This window comes from Aquarana catesbeiana, linkage group LG11 (assembly GCF_042186555.1).
Source record: "Aquarana catesbeiana isolate 2022-GZ linkage group LG11, ASM4218655v1, whole genome shotgun sequence".
In the NCBI taxonomy this organism is placed as follows: domain Eukaryota; kingdom Metazoa; phylum Chordata; class Amphibia; order Anura; family Ranidae; genus Aquarana; species Aquarana catesbeiana.
In genome coordinates, this window is record NC_133334.1 from 5,751,915 (window position 1) to 5,771,552 (window position 19,638).

Sequence of the window (19,638 nt, forward strand, 5' to 3'; positions counted from 1 at the left end):
TATATAATGCAGAGTGTGGGGGTCAGGAGGATATAATGTAGAGTGTGGGGGTCAGGAGGATGTAATGTAGAGTGTGGGGGTCAGGAGGATGTAATGTAGAGTGTGGGGGTCAGGAGGATATAATGTAGAGTGTGGGGGTCAGGAGGATATAATGTAGAGTGTGGGGGTCAGGAGGATGTAATGTAGAGTGTGGGGGTCAGGAGGATGTAATGTAGAGTGTGGGGGTCAGGAGGATATAATGTAGAGTGTGGGGGTCAGGAGGATATAATGTAGAGTGTGGGGGTCAGGAGGATATAATGTAGAGTGTGGGGGTCAGGAGGATGTAATGTAGAGTGTGGGGGTCAGGAGGATGTAATGTAGAGTGTGGGGGTCAGGAGGATGTAATGTAGAGTGTGGGGTCAGGAGGATGTAATGTAGAGTGTGGGGTCAGGAGGATGTAATGTAGAGTGTGGGGGTCAGGAGGATGTAATGTAGAGTGTGGGGTCAGGGGGATGTAATGTAGAGTGTGGGGTCAGGAGGATGTAATGTGTCTATATTGGAAGATTTCCCTTCACTTCCTGTCCTGGGGCCTATAGAGGGGTGCCCGCCCCTCCCCCGCACAGAGGGCCTGCCCTTCCCAGAAGGTAATGTCCGGTTCCGGATGGAGTTGGACTCGGAGTGGCCCCGCCGGGTGTCAGTTTGTGGGATTTGTGGAGTGCGGAGCCCCTCGGTGTGTCAGTGACCCATCCCCCTCCCCCCCCCTACAGAGAGCTGCACACTGCCTGTTCACATTGAGGAGTATAAATAAAGTTGTCAATAACAGAGCGGAAACGTGTCAATAAAGTTTCTATTAGAGGAAAAAAACAAAAAACGGGTGAATGATGTCATGTGACGCAGTGGAGTGGAGTGGATTGGTCGGGTCTGGGGGGGCGGGGCGGAGAGATCAGTCCGGAACGGTTGAGCGCCGATTTCCGGCATTATTCAGCAGGTCGGCCGGCGCGGAGGATCAACATGGTGAGTCCGGGGAGGGAGAGGGAGAGGGAGCCCTACCGTACAAATCACCCGCACCACACCGACTACGGGGCCGGCACACCGCCGGGAGAGGCGATCGGCAGATTGATGGATCCTAATGATCCTCTCTGGGGTCACCGAAACAGGAAAGGGGCCAAATCCCCTCACTGGGGACACAGAGAGCCATAAAACCTGATAGGAGGAGCTAACCCTTCCACACCCCGCCCACCAATCAAATCACAGCTTTGTCTGGAGTTCTCCTTTAATAAGATGGCGGCGGGGTGACCCCCCAATATATAGAGACCCCCCCTCCCCCATAGTGACCCCCCTCCCCAATAGTGCTCCCCCCATAGTGACCCCCCCCTCCCCCGTTATAATGACCCCCCCTCCCCGATATAGTGACCCCCCAATATATAGAGACCCCCCCTCCCCCATAGTGACCCCCCCTCCCCCGTTATAATGACCCCCCCCCTCCCCCATAGTGACCCCCCTCCCCTCCCCCATAAAGACCCCCCCTCCCCCATAGTGACCCCCCCTCCCCCATAGTGACCCCCCCTCCCCTCCCCCATAGTGACCCCCCCTCCCCCATAGTGACCCCCCCCTCCCCCGTTATAATGACCCCCCCTCCCCGATATAGTGACCCCCCTCCCCCCCATAGTTACTCCCCCATAGTGACCCCCCCTCCCCCATAGTGCTCCCCCCACTGAAGTCAAGCCATCAGACAGTTGCAAATCAGTGGTCTTGCTATCAGACGAGTATTTTTTGGTTGGATTTTAAACAAACAAAAGCTAAATAGAACATAATGGATGTGTGACAGCTCTGTATAATCATTATATTATATGTTACATCACCCTCTCTAACATTTACAATACGGTGAGATTTTACTGTGGAAATTTAAAGATACAGAGCCCCAAATACCAACCCATTGGTTACATAGTGACATTTTTGCAATACTTCTAAATGGGTTCAAAAAAATTTCTCCCATTGGACCAATACGTTTACAATGCAGATGTGTCATACATACCCTCCTCTATGGTATCTTACAATACGGTAAGATTTTACTGTGGAAATTTAAAGATACAGAGCCCCAAATACCAACCCATTGGCTACATAGTGACATTTTTTGAACCCATTTAGAAGTATTGGAAAAATGTCACTATGTAGCCAATGGGTTGGTATTTGGGGCTCTGTATCTTTAAATTTCCACAGTAAAATCATACCGTATTATAAGACATCATAGAGGGGGGTGTGTATGACACATCTGCATTGTAAACGTATTGGTCCAATGGGAGAATTGGTTTTGAACCCAATTTGCAATATTGCAAAAATGTCACTATGTAACCAATGGGAGAATTTTTTTTGAACCCATTTAGAAGTATTGGAAAAATGTCACTATGTAACCAATGGGTTGGTATTTGGGGCTCTGTATCTTTAAATTTCCACAGTAAAATCTCACCGTATTGTAAATGTTAGAGAGGGTGATGTAACATATAATATAGTGATTATACAGAGCTGTCACACATCCATTATGTTCTATTTAGCTTTTGTTTGTTTAAAATCCAACCAAAAAATACTCGTCTGATAGCAAGACCACTGATTTGCAACTGTCTGATGGCTTGACTTCAGTCTCCCCCCATAGTGACTCTCCCTCCCCCCATAGTTACTCCCCCATAGTGACCCCCCCTCCCCCATAGTGACCCCCCCTCCCCCATAGTGACTCCCCTCCCCTCCCCCATAGTGACTCCCCTCCCCTCCCCCATAGTGACTCCCCTCCCCTCCCCCATAGTGACCCCCCTCCCCCATAGTGACCCCCCCTCCCCCATAGTGACCCCCCCTCCCCCCCATAGTGACTCCCCCCCCCCCCCATAGTGACTCCCCTCCCCCCCCATAGTGACCCCCCTCCCCAGTTATATTGACCCCACAGTTATAGTGATCCCCCCTCCCCCTCCTCCATCCTGCACTCCCCCTCCACCGCTACACTAATCCCCAACTAAATCATCTACAGAGCCTTGCAAAAGTATTCACCCCCCTTGGCATTTTTCCTGTTTTGTTGCCTCACATCCTGGAATAACATGGATTGTTTGAGGATTTGTATCATTTCATTTACAGAACACGCCCACAACTCGGAAGATGTTTTTTTTATTATTGTGAAGTAAACAACAAATAGAAAATAATAGAAAAAGTCAATGAGCAAAACTATTCACCCCCCTACAGTCAATACTTTGTAGAGCCGATATCACAGCTCCAAGTCACTCTGGATAAGTCTCTATGAGGTGTCACATCTCACCACTGGGGATTTGTTCCCCATTCCTACTTGTAAAACTGCTCCGCCTCCTTCCAGTTGGATGGTTTGCCCTTGTGAACAGCGATCTTTAAGTCTGACCACAGATTTTCTATTGGATTGAGGTCTGGGCTTTGACTAGGCCATTCCAACACATTTACATGTTTCCTTGGCCGCCATCATGGGGGGGGGGGGAGGGGGTACAGCCGATACACATGTAAGGGGCCCGAGTGTCTGGAGGGGCCCGGCGGGCAACCAGGAAGTGTGCAGGAGGGAGGAGCCGGAGGGAGGAGCCGGAGGAGATATGGTGCTGGTCTGCAGGAGAGACACAGCACAGTAAGCTGGCGGGGCTGGGACTCGGGAGATGGTATGAGGGAGGGACTCAACAGCCTTTCAGTTGCTGATTGGCTCAGGAGGCGGGCTTCTCCGCCTCCTGCTGCCTCCTTAGCCAATAGGTACGCAGGGTGCCCCGTCCCGAGCCTCGTGCTTCCTGTGTTGGGGGGGGAGGGGACAGAATTCTTCTGAAGAGAAGCTGCTGCAGAGATCGCTGTGAGTGAAAAAAATAAAAATAAAAAAAATAAGAAGTGTTTCCCTGAAGCTGGTAGAAGACATTGTACAGAGCACAGCCTGCGCCCCCCTAATATCGATCGCTGTATTATCAGATCTATCGCTGTCCTTTTAGCAGAAAGTGAAAGTAACTTTACACACATGTGCAGCAGAGATGTCACCTGATGTCACCGTGTTCAAAGGACGGCACTGTGGGTAGCATTACAGTGACTGTTATTACTCCACGTTCACTAAACTAGCCAATGCTCTGAAAAGCAATCCGTGCGGATTGCTTTTCAGGCCCCTTTCACATGAGCGATCCGATCGGGTCCTCCTGTCTACTTTTTTTTAGGCAACCCGATCGGACCGCCCATTGTTCTCTATGGAGCGGCGGATTTAAATGGAAATGTGTCTGTTTTACACCCGCCTGCCTCCGATCCGATCTGGCAAAAAAGAAAAGATGGAAGGGCCCCCATCCCCCCTCCGTGTGGCCGGATCGGAGGGCAGTTGGGTGTTAGAGCTGAACGATTCCGGCCAAAATCAGAATCACCATTTTTTTTTTTTTGCTTAGAATAAAAAGATCACAATTCTCTCAGGATTCTCGCAACATAAAATCTTTCACATTATACAACAAAAAAAAAATGGGCTAACTTTACTGGTTAGTTTTTTGTTTTTTTTTTGCCCGATCTGTGTCAATCAGTGCCCACAAATGGGCACTGATTGGCACCATTATGTTGCAGTGATGCCCAGCAATGCCACCCTTAGGGGCATCAGTGCAAACAATCAGTGTCATCAGTGCCACCTGTCAGTGTCTATCGGTGCCACCTGTCAGTGCCCATCCGTGCCCATCTGTGCCAACTATCAGTGCCGCCTATGAGTGCCCATCTGTGCCAACTATCAGTGCCGCCTATGAGTGCCCATCTGTGCCAATTATCAGTGCCGCCTATGAGTGCCCATCTGTGCCAACTATCAGTGCCGCCTATGAGTGCCCATCTGTGCCAATTATCAGTGCTGCCTATGAGTGCCCATCTGTGCCAACTATCAGTGCCGCCTATGAGTGCCCATCTGTGCCAATTATCAGTGCCGCCTATGAGTGCCCATCTGTGCCAATTATCAGTGCCCATCTGTGCCAATTATCAGTGCTGCCTATGAGTGCCCATCTGTGCCCACCTATCAGTGCCCATCGGTGCCGCCTATGAGTGCCCATCTGTGCCCACCTATCAGTGCCCATCTGTGCCAACTATCAGTGCCGCCTATGAGTGCCCATCTGTGCCAATTATCAGTGCCGCCTATGAGTGCCCATCTGTGCCAATTATCAGTGCTGCCTATGAGTGCCCATCTGTGCCAATTATCAGTGCTGCCAATTATCAGTGCCGCCTATGAGTGCCCATCTGTGCCAATTATCAGTGCCCATCTGTGCCAATTATCAGTGCCCATCTGTGCCAATTATCAGTGCTGCCTATGAGTGCCCATCTGTGCCAATTATCAGTGCCCATCGGTGCCGCCTATGAGTGCCCATCTGTGCCCACCTATCAGTGCCCATCTGTGCCAACTATCAGTGCCACCCATAACTACCCATCAATGCCGCCTATGAGTGCTAATCAGTGCCACCTATGAGTGCCCATCGGTGCCGCATACCAGTGCCACCTATCAGTGCCCATCATCAGTGCCACCTCATTGGTGCCCATCAGTGCCGCCATATCAGTGCCCGTCATTGAAGAAGAAAACTTATTTACAAAAATTTTTAACAGAAACAAAGAAAAACTTGTTTTTTTAAAAAAATTTCGGTCTTTTTTTAATATGTTGCGCAAAAAATAAAAACCGCAGAGGTGATCAAATACCACCAAAAGAAATCTCTATTTGTGGGAACAAAATGATAAAACATTTTTTGGGGTACAGTGTAGCACGACCGCGCAATTGTCATTCAAACTGCAACAGCGCTGAAAGCTGAAAATTGGCCCGGGCGGGAAGGTGTCTAAGTGCCCCCCCGGTATTGAAGGGGTTAAACAAAACAAACCTCCAATCAGTTCACTTGTATGTATAATTTAGATAAAAAAACAAAAAACTATATTTGGTAAATATTAAATACACAAAAACAGGTAATCAAAACTTTTGGACGAAAAAAAATGGGCTAATTTTACCACTTTGTTTTTTTTTTTTAATTCATTAGTGTGTTTTTTGCAAAAAAAAAAAAAGTTGCGTTTGAAAGACAAATGCGCAAATACCATGTGACATTAAATATTGCAACAACCGCTATTTTATTCCCTAGGGTCTCTGCTAAAATATATATATATATATATATATACAATGTTTGGGGGTTTGAATGAATTTCTAGCAGAAAATACAGGATTTTTTACTTGTAAGCAACAAGTGTCAGAAAAAGATTTAGTCTTTAAATGGTTAAACTGAGAACTCCTCCTCCATAAGTGGAAACATTGTATCTTTTTAGCTTCTTTTCTCAGATTTGGCTGCCCAGAGAGGAGAGAAGTTGCTCCACAGAAGGTTTCAGGCAACTTGTATTGACCTCTATTACAGAAGTCCTTTGCAAGTCGCACTGAAGTTATAATCAGCCTTTTTTATCAGCACAATCGGCCGATTGCCGATTAATTGAAAAACGCCAAATATCTGGAGACCTCTAATTAGTGGGAATGCTTTAGCAGTCCCACTATTGTTATTCGATTTTATTTATCTTTAATTTTATTCCGTACGTTATTTGGCTCTGCGTATCTTCTGCATACTTTCGGCTATTAAAACCATTCAACTATTAAAATGTTCGTCTCTTTCAGCTGATGATGGGACTTTTTCAACTTTTTTCCCACCATTTATACTTTTTAAAATATTAAGCTTTTTATCACTTTTTTTTAACATTGAAGTCTATGGGAGCATGCTTCAGATCCTTAAATTCTTCTTCCGCTCCCAAAAGTTTCAGCTCCTTCATACTTTCACCTACAGACGCCAAACAAACTTTAAAATGTTCACAAAATATTCAGCTATCTGGCTATATCTTTTCAGTTTGATATCTTTTACAGTTTTTGAGAAAAAGCTTTTTGTTTAGAGGTCATTTCAGGAAATTTTAGCCATTAATCAGAGTGTACTGTGTTTGTTTTGTTGCCATGGTTACCAAAGCTTCTGTTATACACAGGGGGGAGGTGGCTGGAGCATCTCAGCTCTGATTACAGAGCCCGGGGGAGGGGACAGACACACCATGTACTGATTTATAATAGAGGAATATGATGGGGCAGTTTTGATAGGGCAATTCTGATGGGGCAGTTTTGATGGTGGCAATTATGATGGGGCAGTTTTGATGGGGCAGTTTTGATGGGGCAATTATGATGGGGCTGTTTTGATGGGGCAATTATGATGGGGCAATTATGATGGGGCAATTATGATGGGGCAGTTTTGATGGTGGCAATATGATGGGGCTGTTTTGATGGGGCAATTATGATGGGGCAGTTTTGATGGGGCAATTATGATGGGGCAGTTTTGATGGGGCAGTTTTGATGGGGCAATTATGATGGGCTGTTTTGATGGGGCAATTATGATGGGGCAATTATGATGGGGCAATTATGATGGGGCAATTATGATGGGGCAGTTTTGATGGTGGCAATATGATGGGGCTGTTTTGATGGGGCTGTTTTGATGGGGCAGTTTTGATGGTGGCAATATGATGGGGCAGTTTTGATGGGGCAGTTTTGATGGTGCAATATGATGGGGCAGTTTTGATGGCGGCAGTTTTGATGGTGCAATATGATGGGGCAGTTTTGATGGGGGCAATTTTGATGGGGCAGTTTTGATGGCAGTATGATGGGGCAGTTTTGATGGCAGTATGATGGGGCAGTTTTGATGGCAGTATGATGGGGCAGTTTTGATGGCAGTATGATGGGGCAATTTTGATGGTGGCAATATGATGGGACAATTTTGATGGAGCAATTCTGATGGGGCAGTTTTGATGGTGGCAATATGATGGGGCAGTTTTAATGGGGACAATTTTGATGGGGCAATTCTGATGGGGCAGTTTTGATGGCAGTATGATGGGGCAGTTTTGATGGCGGCCATTTTAGCAATTTAGCTATTCAGCATTCCCACGCATTTTCCCCAGGAAATGCATTTTCTAGTTTTAACTTGAAACCAACAAATGTCAGGAAAAAGGTTAAGTGTTTAAGTGGTTTAAACTTTTTTCACTTACACAGGAAGTCTATTCTATTGACAAATTGTTACAATGTTTATACTTAAGTTACACTGATAAAGAATGTTGTGATTCTTGGCACTGCCCAGTTTTTTCTCTTCCTTTCTTTTGATGGCTTCAGAAGAGCAGAGAGAATTCTTTGCATAGAAAGAATCGTGAAACGCTTTAGATCGAGATCGCGATAACGATTCTTGACGATTAATTGTGCAGCTCTATTGGGTGTAAACGGACGGTATGAGCCGACACAGATCTGTCAGTTGCCCGCTCAGCTCAGCAAGGGACCCCCAGATAGACCCCCTGCGGAGAAAAACTGGATCGGCCCCCCCCGTGTGAAGATAAGGCCGGCCATAGACGGTTTGAATTCTGTTTAGCAGAGACTGGCCGAGATTCAATCTATGTTTGGGCAGGCTGAATGTACCCAAGTTCATCGATCGATCGACTTGAGTACCTGCCTGTCAGATTTTACATACAATTATCGCTAGCAGCTCTTGTAGCCTCTAGCAGTAATTACTGTGTTCTCCTGGCGGGGGCAGTCCCCCCCCCCCCCACTGGGAGAATACAATGGCTCCGCAGCAGGGGTTCCCCCATCAACGCTGTGTGTGTTAATTGGGGGAATCAAGCAATTTTTTTTCCTGCAACCCATGGGACACAGATGGGGGGGAATGATAATTTGGCCAAAATGGGGAAAAAAAAGTGCTTTCTTTATATATACTTTAGTATGATACATAACTAGAACATCTAACAGGGTTATGTCATTGCAGGAGATTTCCCCTCACTTCCTGTCTTAGTGTCACCAGAACAGGAAGTGAGGGGATCTCCCTGTGGAAATATAGCCAGCAATTATATATATATATATTATAATTTGGACATTTAGGGCAGAAATTGCAAGCTATTTCCCCACAGTGAGATCCCCCCCCCACTTCCTGTTCTGGTGACACTAAGACAGGAAGTGAGGGGAAATCTCATGCAATGATGTAACCCTATTAGATGTTCTAGTTATATATATATATATGTGTATATAAAGAAAGCACTTTTTTTCACATTTTGGCTAAATTATGGAAGAGTTAAAACCACATTCTTTTTTTTTTTTTTTTACCATCTGTGTCCCATTGTGAGGTCACATGGGCGCAACAGGTAGTGAGAGAGAAATGCCCTTGGAGACAGTTGCCACCAGAACCCCAGGATGGAGGAGATGGGACTGGAGGAGGAGATGGGACTGGAGGAGGAGGAGGTGGGATGGAGGAGATGGGACTGGAGGAGGAGATGGGACTGGAGGAGGAGATGGGACTGGAGGAGGAGATGGGACTGGAGGAGGAGATGGGACTGGAGGAGGAGGAGGTGGGATGGAGGAGATGGGACTGGAGGAGGAGATGGGACTGGAGGAGGAGGAGATGGGACTGGAGGAGGACATGGAATGGAGGAGGTGGGATGGAGGAGATGGGACTGGAGGAGGACATGGAATAGAGGAGATGGGACTGGAGGAGGACATGGAATGGAGGAGGTGGGATGCAGGAGATGGGACTGGAGGAGGACATGGAATAGAGGAGATGGGACTGGAGGAGGACATGGAATGGAGGAGGTGGGATGCAGGAGATGGGACTGGAGGAGGACATGGAATAGAGGAGATGGGACTGGAGGAGGAGATGGGACTGGAGGAGGAGGATGTGGGATGGAGGAGATGGGACTGGAGGAGGAGGAGGTGGGATGGAGGAGGACATGGAATGGAGGAGGTGGGATGGAGGAGATGGGACTGGAGGAGGAGGAGGAGGATGTGGGATGGAGGAGATGAGACTGAAAGAGGAAGACATGGGATGGGACTCGGTGGGACTGCCAGTGGGCGGGCCCTGGACAATGTTTATGGTCAGGTTTGGGGGTGGGGGGGGCCCAGGCCTAAAACTGTGTAAGGGGCCCCAGAATTTCTGATGGCAGCCCTGCATGTTTCCCCTTAAACCACTCAAGTGTTGCTTTAGCAGTGTGTTTGGGGTCATTGTCCTGCTGGAAGGTGAACCTCCGTCCTAGCCTCAAATCACACACAGAGGGGTACAGGTTTTCCTCAAGAATATCCCTGTATTTAGCACCATCCATCTTTCCCTCAAATCTGACCAGTTTCCCAGTCCCGACTGCTGAAAAACATCCCCACAGCATGATGCTGCCACCACCATGTTTCACGGTGGGGATGGTGTTCTTTGGGTGATGCGATGTGTTGGGTTTGCACCAGACATAGCGTTTTCTTTGATGGCCAAAAAGTTGAATTTTAGTCTCATCAGACCAGAGCTCCTTCCTCCATACATTTTGGGAGTCTCCCACATGCCTTTTCACAAACTCAGAATGTGCCATTTTGTTTTTTGCTAAAAGTAATGTCTTTCTTCTGGCCACTCTGCCATAAAGCCCAACTCTATGGAGCGTACGGCTTATTGTGGTCCTATGTACAGATACTCCAGTCTCTGCTGTGGAACTCTGCAGCTCCTCCAGGGTTACCTTAGGTCTCTGTGCTCCTCTCTGATTAATGCCCTCCTTGCCCGCTCCATGAGTTTTGGTGTGCGGCCGTCTCTTGGTAGGTTTGATGTTGTGCCATGTTATTTCCATCTGGTTATGATAGATTTGATGGTCCTCCTAGGGATCATCAAAGATTTGGATATTTTTTATAACCTAACCCTGACTTGTACTTCTCAACAACATTGTCCCTTACTTGTGTGGAGAGTTCCTTGGTCTTCATGGCAGTGTTTGGTTAGTGGTTCCTCTCTCTTAGGTGTTGCCGCCTCTGGGGCCTTTCAAAAAGGTGTGTCTATGTAATGACAGATCATGTGACACTTAGATTGCACACAGGTGGACATCATTTCACTAATTATGTGACTTCTGAAGGTAATTGGTGGCACCGGAGCTTTTTATGGGCTTCATAACAAAGGGGGTGAATACATACGCACATGACAATTATCAGTTTTATGTATATATTTTTCTAATTTTACTTCACCAACTTAGACTATTGTGTTGTGATTAGGGGTGCACCGAATGGGTTTTTTGGTGTCAACCTATACCGAAAATGAAAAATACACTAGGCCGAAAACCGATACCAAAAATTACTGTTTTAAAAAAAAATATTTTTTATACAGGAGATGGTCAGAGACTGCAGTTCCTATGGATGTTAGTAAATAATGACCGATTGGCCTTCTCACCTGACCCACGATACCCCCCAGGTCAAACCACCCCCCCTCCATTAGTACAGACCCCCCTCCAGGACAAACCCCCCCCATCCATTAGTACAGACCCCCCCTCCCAGGACAAACCATCCCCCCTCCATTAGTACAGACCCCCCCTCCGTTAGTACAGACCCCCCTCCAGGACAAACCACCCCCCCTCCATTAGTACAGACCCCCCTCCCAGGATAAACCACCCCCCCTCCGTTAGTACAGACCCCCCCCAGGACAAACCACCCCCCCTCCATTAGTACAGACCCCCCCCAGGACAAACCACCCCCCCTCCATTAGTACAGACCCCCCCAGGACAAACCACCCCCCCTCCATTAGTACACACCCCCCCTCCATTCACCAGGACAAACCACCCCCCTCCATTAAAATGATGTAGTTTGGGTACAGAGTTGTATCACTGCGCAATTGTCATTCAGCTGAAAATTGGCTTGGGCAGGAAGGGGGTACATTTTTTTTTTTTAAATAATTCTACAATTTAGTTTTACATATTTTTTAATTTTTTTTTAAAAAAATGGACTTTCTTCCAAGAAATGCGTCGGGTGTAAATCATTATATGGGGGATAACCTGAGAGGAATGTGATCTGCCGGATCCAAGCCAGTTGGGGGGGAAATGCTTTTGTGATGGGGACAGATTTCTGTGGGCTACAGAAAGTGTGCCAAGGTGCCACCTTGATTGGTGGGCGTTCCTGGAGGACATGGTCTATGGTGACACAGAGCGCCGTACATGGAGTGTAATGGTGCCATATAGAGGTTGGGGGAAGCGGCGCTTACAAAAATGTGCCAACAATACCAACCACAAGTACAACACATTCACTTCCAAAAATTTTAGTTAAAACTTTGATTCCATCACTAATAAGGACTAAGCATGGGTGGCCTCTGTTGTCTAAGGCCCGCCCCCGCAGAGCAGTGTAACTCATTGATGTCCAGTAGATCAGTAGAGACGTCCGTCAGTGTCAGGATGGGGGGGGGGGGGGGGGGGGGTGTCGGTGTAATATTCCTGCCGGGGGGACGTCTGTGCAGGAAGTTCTTCTCATACGATGGACACGGCGAGGACTAAGCGTCTTCTATCAGTCGGTAGGTTCACCTTCTATAGATTCCGGGTGGACATTCTCATTTCTTCCTCAAACATTCCACACATTCGCTTCATTCGTTTTATTCCACCGCTAATATATACTCCGCATTGACCTTGTATAGCGCTTTTCTCTCTGAGGACTCCAAGTATTGGAGATGGCGTTGGCCGGGAATCGAACCCGGGTCAGCTGCTTGTAAGGCAGCTATGCTCACCACTGCACCACCAACGCAAAGGTAGCATGTCTTTGTAGTGTGGGAGGAAACCGGAGTACCCGGAGGAAACCCACGCAAGCACAGGGAGAACATGCAAACTCCATGCAGATAGTGTCCTGGTCAGGATTTGAACCAAGGACCCCAGTGCTGCAAGGCTCACCACTAAGCCTCTGTGCTGCCCATATTTGGCCTCTGTTCTCGAAGGCCCGCCCCCGCTGATCGGGGTACATCAGTTATGTCCACACAGTCCCGGATTGGGTGGGACTTTCCCGCATTTCTTCCTCTGTCCCACAATCCCGCGGTACAAGGGTTTTGTCCCGCATCACTGCATCAGTTGATGATGATATAGTAACTTCCAGCGCATCCAGGCCAGCTTGTGATCCCATTTCCATCATCGCACATCCTAAGGATCGCCCCCTGGGGCCCCTGGTTTTAGGTCTGGCCCTGGAGGATGAAGACTGGTAGGAACAATCATAAAGTAACTTCCAGCGCATCCAACACAGCTTGTGATTGGTGAGCAAACCCGCTGGGTGTGGCCTGTGTAGCTATAGAGAGAGCGTGCATCTGTCAAATTCAACCTGTGATGATGGGCGGGACTGCTACCTAGACCCGCCCCTTTGTCAGGCAACCAGCCTATAGGGAAACATAGGGCATTTATACATTGGTGGCGGGGAAAAGATGCCCGGGTGTGATGTAAATTGTCTTAACATTAGGGCTGCAACTAACGATTATTTTTTCGATTAATCGATTATTCGGTTAATAACCTTAAAAAAAAAAGTGTGGTGTGTAATTTAGTTAATGTATAAATTTTAAAAAAAAGGTAATTTATTTTTAAATATCTCCTATGGAGTGGTAAATATAAATAACCAACTATATGGTTAGGGAGCAAAATATTGAATCCACTCAGAAGATATATACTGTATATACTATTAGATGAGATATATACTGTATATACTATTAGATGAGATATATACTGTATATACTATTAGATGAGATATATACTGTATATACTATTAGATGAGATATATACTGTATATACTATTAGATAAGATATATACTGTATATACTATTAGAGGAGATATATACTGTATATACTATTAGAGGAGATATATACTGTATATACTATTAGAGGAGATATATACTGTATATACTATTAGATGAGATATATACTGTATATACTATTAGAGGAGATATATACTGGATATACTATTAGATGAGATATATACTGTATATACTATTAGAGGAGATATATACTGGATATACTATTAGATGAGATATATACTGTATATACTATTAAAGGGTGAATCTGGTAAATATCATCAGACTCAGTGATGCAGTAGTGATCATTTGCTCTTCTATAAAGGGCTCATTTTAGGGTTTTTTTTTTTGTTTTTTTTTTAACCCCAATATATTACTGGCCGATTAATCGATTATGCAAATAGTAATCGATTAATTTCATAATCGATGAGTTGTTTCAGCCGTACTTCACATCCTGTAGCCGGGGTTTTCCTGCACTCACAGCACGTCTTCTGTACATAAAAGTGACATCTCTACCACTGCAGCCTCCCTGCTCTGTACTCACAGCCGGGACAAGGGCTGGGCTGACCCACTGCAGCATGTTCAAGGGGGGGAGGGGGGAGCTGCACCGTTATCCTCATCTACTTCCTGCTCAGAGAGTTTGGGGGGTGAAGATGAGAGGAGTGATGACTGACTACACTGAGAGAGAACCGAGCTTTGACCGAGCCGCTTCAGAAAGGGGACCATTTGGGTGAGGGGAGAGCTTTGGGGGCAGGGAGGGTATAGGAGAGGGGTGCTTGTATATATGTATGTATATGTCTGTTTGTGTGTGTCTAATATATAAATGTGTGTATATGTATATATATTTATGTGTATGTGTGTGCGCTTGTGTGTGCGCTTGTGTGTGTGTGCGCGCTTGTGTGTGTGTGTGTGTGCGCTTGTGTGTGTGTGCGCTTGTGTGTGTGTGCGCTTGTGTGTGTGTGTGCTTGTGTGTGTGTGTGTGTGCTTGTATGTGTGCTTGTGTGTGTGCGCGCGCTTGTGTGTGTGTGTGCTTGTGTGTGTGTGTGTGTGCGCTTGTGTGTGTGTGCGCTTGTGTGTGTGTGTGCTTGTGTGTGTGTGTGTGCTTGTGTGTGTGCTTGTGTGTGTGCGCGCGCTTGTGTGTGTGTGTGTGTGCTTGTGTGTGTGTGTGTGTGTGTGCGCTTGTGTGTGTGTGTGCTTGTATGTGTGCTTGTATGTGTGTGTGCGTGCTTGTGTGTGCGCGTGTGTGTGTGCGTGCGCTTGTGTGTGTGTGTGTGCGTGCGCTTGTGTGTGTGTGCGTGCGCTTGTGTGTGTGTGTGTGTGTGTGTGCTTGTGTGTGTGCGCTTGTGTGTGTGTGCGCGCGCTTGTGTGTGTGTGCTTGTATGTGTGCTTGTATGTGTGTGTGTGCATGCTTGTATGTGTGCTTGTATGTGTGCTTGTGTGTGCGCTTGTGTATGCGTGTGCTTGTGTGCGTGTGTGCTTGTATGTGTGTGTGTGTGTGTGCTTGTATGTGTGTGCTTGTATGTGTGTGTGTGCGCTTGTGTGTGTGTGCGCTTGTGTGTGCGCTTGTGTGCTTGTGTGTGTGCTTGTATGTGCGTGTGTGTGTGTGTGTGCTTGTGTGTGTGTGCTTGTATGTGTATGTGTGTGCTTGTGTGTGTGTGTGTGTGTGTGCGTGCTTGTATGTGTGTGCTTGTGTGTGTGTGTGTGTGTGTGCTTGTATGTGTGTGTGTGTGCGTGTGTGCGCTTGTGTGCGTGTGTGTGCTTGTATGTGTATGTGTGTGCTTGTGTGTGTGCTTGTGTGTGCGTGCTTGTATGTGTATGTGTGTGCTTGTGTGTGTGTTTGTGTTTGTATGTTTGTGTGTGTGTGTCTAATATATAATTGTGTGTGTATATATATTTATGTATGTGTGTGTGTGTGTGTGTGTGTGTGTGTGTGTGTGTGTGTGTGTTTGTATGTATATATGTGTGTGCTTGTGTGTACATACATATTCAAGCACCCCTCTCCTCTACCCTTCCCTTCTTCAAAGCTCTCCCCTCCCCCACATGGTCCCCTTTCTGTAGGGTGCTCGGTCACATCTCGGTCCTCTCTCAGTGTAGTCAGTCATCACTCCTCTCATCTTCACCCCCCAAACTCCCTGAGCAGGAAGTAGATGAGGATAACGGTGCAGCTCTCCCTCCCCTCCCCTCCCCCCCTTGAACATGCTGCAGTGGGTCAGCCCAGCCCTTGTCCCGGCTGTGAGTGCAGAGCAGGGAGGCTGCAGTGGTAGAGATGTCACTTTTATGTACAGAAGCCGTGCTGTGAGTGCAGGAAAACCCCGGCTACAGGATGTGAAGGGACAATTCATATCACACCCGGGCATCTTTTCCCCGCCACCAATGTATAAACGCCCGCTGTTTCCCTATAGGCTGGTTGCCTGACAAAGGGGCGGGTCTGGGTAGCAGTCCCGCCCATCCCCGGCATCCCAGGTTGAATTTGACAGCTGCACGCTCTCTCTACAGCTCCACAGGCCACACCCAGCGGGTTTGCTCGCCAATCACAAGCTGTGCTGGATGCGCTGGAAGTTACTTTATGATTGTTGTTACCAGTCTTCATCCTCCAGGGCCAGACCTAAGCCAGGGGCCCCGGGGAAGTGCGATGCTGGAAATGGGAAGGTCGATCTCTTTCACACCTGTATCGGCATTTTCCTAGAAAAGATAAAAATGTGATCAGTCATTTTATTTACACCTCCCAACAAAATGACAACCTAAACCGAAGAGCTCTGGAAGATTCCCGGCCCAATTAAAAATACTATGGGGGACACACATACACCAATAAAGCCATGGTCCTGCACAAAGGTTTGGGGGGAATATAATGGGTGAAAGCTTTGTGAATTAGGTCTAAGGTGTCAGAATATTACAATGCCTTACCTTGTTCTGGGAATTCAGTGGCTGGGTGGAGTTTTCTTCATAGTCACAATAGATGGAACAGGGCAAGATGCTTGACGAGGAGCCACAGTAGTATTCTGATAAGCCGCAAGTTGTGAGCTGACTGGAGCCCAGCGACCATCAAATTCATTCCAATCGTTGATAAACGTGGGTGGACTATTGATTTCTAAACCCACCCACCACGTGCAGAAGTCATATGAACCGTTGATGAGCATGGGTGAGATTCTGTATTTCAAGATCGTCCATCCCCTGGAGCAGTCTGCCTTCAGCCCAGCGGCCGTCCATTCATACCATTGACCAGCAGTGATAATCATGGGTGAGACTCTGTTCTTCATGGCCGCCAACCCTCTAAAGCAGTCAGACTGGAGCCCGGGGATTGGTAATGCATATGAGCCATTGATAACTATAGATGAGACTTTGTTCTTCGAGGACACCCAAGCTTTGGAGCAGTCTGCCTTGAGCCCAGCAACAGTCCATTCATACCAATGACCAGCAGTGATGAGCATGGTTGAGACTCTGTTCTTCATAGCCGCCAACCCCCTGAAGCAGTCAGACTGGAGCCCAGGGATTGGTAATTCATACGAACCATTGGTAAGCATGGGTGAGACTTTGTTCTTCAAGGACACCCAAGCTTTGGAGCAGTCTGCCTTGAGCCCAGCAACAGTCCATTCATACCAATGACCAGCAGTGATGAGCATGGTTGAGACTCTGTTCTTCATGGCCGCCAAGCCCCTGAAGCAGTCAGACTGGAGCCCAGGGATTGGTAATTCATACAAACCATTGGTAAGCATGGGTGAGCCTTTGTTCTTCAAGGACACCCAAGCTTTGGAGCAGTCTGCCTTGAGCCCAGCAAAAGTCCATTCATACCAATGACCAGCAGTGATGAGCATGGTTGAGACTCTGTTCTTCATAGCCGCCAAGCCCCTGAAGCAGTCAGACTGGAGCCCAGGGATTGGTAATTCATACGAACCATTGGTAAGCATGGGTGAGACTTTGTTCTTCAAGGACACCCAAGCTTTGGAGCAGTCTGCCTTGAGCCCAGCAACAATCCATTCATACCAATGACCAGCAGTGATAATCATGGGTGAGACTCTGTGCTTTATGGCCACCAACCCTGTGAATAAGTCTGACTGGAGCCCAGGGACCATCCGTTCATATGAGCCGTTGATGTGTGAGACTCTCTTCTTCAAGGCCACCCAGCCTCTGGAGCAGTCAGCCTTGAGCCCAGCAACCGTCCATTCAATCCAATAACCAGCAGTGTTGAGCATGGATGAGACTCTGTTCTTCATGGCCACCCATCCCTTATAGCATTCTGCCTTGAGCCCAGCGACCGTCCATTCAATCCAATAACCAGCAGTGTTGAGCATGGGTGAGACTCTGTTCTTCGTGGCCACCCATCCCTTATAGCATTCTGCCTTGAGCCCAGCGATCGTCCATTCAATCCAATAACCAGCAGCGTTGAGCATGGGTGAGACTCTGTTCTTCATGGCCATCCATCCCTTATAGCATACTTCCTTGAGCCCAGCGACCCTCCATTCATACCAATGACCAGCAGTGATAAGCACGGGTGAGACTCTGTTCTTCATGGCCACCAGCCCCCTGTAGCAGTCAGACTGGAGCCCAGGGATTGGTAATTCAATCCAATTACCAGCAATGCTAAGCATAGGTGGGACTTTGTTCTTCAAGGCCACCCATCCCTTATAGCATATTGCCTTGAGCCCAGCAACCATCCATTCATACCAATGACCAGCAGTGATAAGCATGGGTGAGACTCTGTTCTTCAAGGCCACCAAGTCCGTGAATAAGTCTGACTGGAGCACAGGGACCATCCGTTCATATGAACCATTGATAAGCATGGGTGAGACTCTGTGCTTCAAGGTCACCCAGCCTTTGGAGCAGTCTTCCTTGTGCCCAGCAACCGTCCATTCATACCAATGAACATCAGTGGTAAGCATGGGTGAGACTCCGTTCTTCAAGGTCCCCCAGCCTCTGGAGCAGTTTGCCTTGTGCCCAGCAACCCTCCATTTATACCAATGACCATCATTGGTAAGTATGGGTGAGACTCTGTTCTTCAAGGCCACCCACCCCTTGGAGTATCCTGCGACCGTCCATTCATACCAACGACCAGCAGTGATAAGAATGGGTGAGACTCTCTTCTTTAAGGCCATCCATCCTGGGTACCAGTCTGATGTGGGACCAGGGACTATCCGTTCATACCAATATGCGTCATTGCTAAGCTTGGGTGGGACTCTGATCTCTAAGCCCACCCAGCTCCTGAACCAGTCAGCATTAACAATGTCATCTACTAACAAAATAACATTCAGCTGGTGAATGAAATAGTAGCGGGATGTTCCTCCCGTGAAACGCATAGTGAGCGCGTAATCCATTATGAGGGTGCTTGTGAAAAGCATCACCTTCATGTCGTTTACAGGGGTCATCAGCTTCATAAGAAAGCTGGGGGGTTTGGGTGGAGGTTTCCCAATGGTTGTAGACCACTCCTTGATGTCCTGCATCACTTTCTCCAGGAATTCCGCTGTTTCCTGCTCCACCGTTTTCATAAACCCCTTAAACTCCTCTGTTTTGTGGTCCACCATCTCCATAATGTCTGATGTTTCCTTCTCTGCCCTCTTAATAAACTCTGCGGTTCTATTCTCCGCCTTCTCTATAAACTGGGCGGTCCTCTGTTCCGCCTTCTTCATAAATTCTGCCTCTTCCTTCTCCGCCTTCCCGATAAACTCCACAAAAGCGGCTTTTTTCTGCCGCAACTCCTCCATGAAGGCCGCCGTTTTATGCTCCGCCTTCTCCCTAATCTCCATATATTCCGCCGTTTTCTGCCGCACCTCCTCCATGATGTGCGCCGTTTCCTGACGCACCTCCTCCATAGTCTGTGTTGTTTTATCCTCCATCTTCTCCTGATACGCCGCAGCTTCTCGCTGCACCTCCTCCAGAATCTCCACAATATCTGCAGTTTCCTGCTTCACAATCTCCATAATCTCCGCTGTTTCCACCTCCACCTCCTCCATAATCCGCGCAGCTTTGTGCTCCGCTTCCTGAATAAAAATCGCCGTTTCCAGCGACACTTTCTGCATGAATTCTGCCGTCTCCCGCTCCACCCTCTGCAGAAAGTCAGCAAATTCCTCCTTCCTGTCATGGACCCTTCCTACATACAGCAGGAAGTCCACAAA

The 19,638-nt window shown here is 47.6% G+C and overlaps 1 long non-coding RNA gene and 1 other non-coding gene across 2 annotated transcripts in view; one reads left to right on the forward strand and one right to left on the reverse strand.

Annotated features, from left to right (window-relative positions):
- Positions 1 to 853: 853 nt before the first annotated feature.
- The window catches only part of LOC141112931 (uncharacterized), a 39,577-nt gene continuing 20,792 nt past the window's right edge, over positions 854 to 19,638 (forward strand). The window contains exon 1 of the long non-coding RNA XR_012236659.1: positions 854 to 993. This is a non-coding gene — a long non-coding RNA (uncharacterized lncRNA). The remainder of the gene's footprint in view (positions 994 to 19,638) is intronic.
- TRNAV-UAC (transfer RNA valine (anticodon UAC)) lies at positions 12,439 to 12,510 on the reverse strand. Its single transcript has one exon. It is a non-coding gene; the product is annotated as a tRNA-Val (tRNA).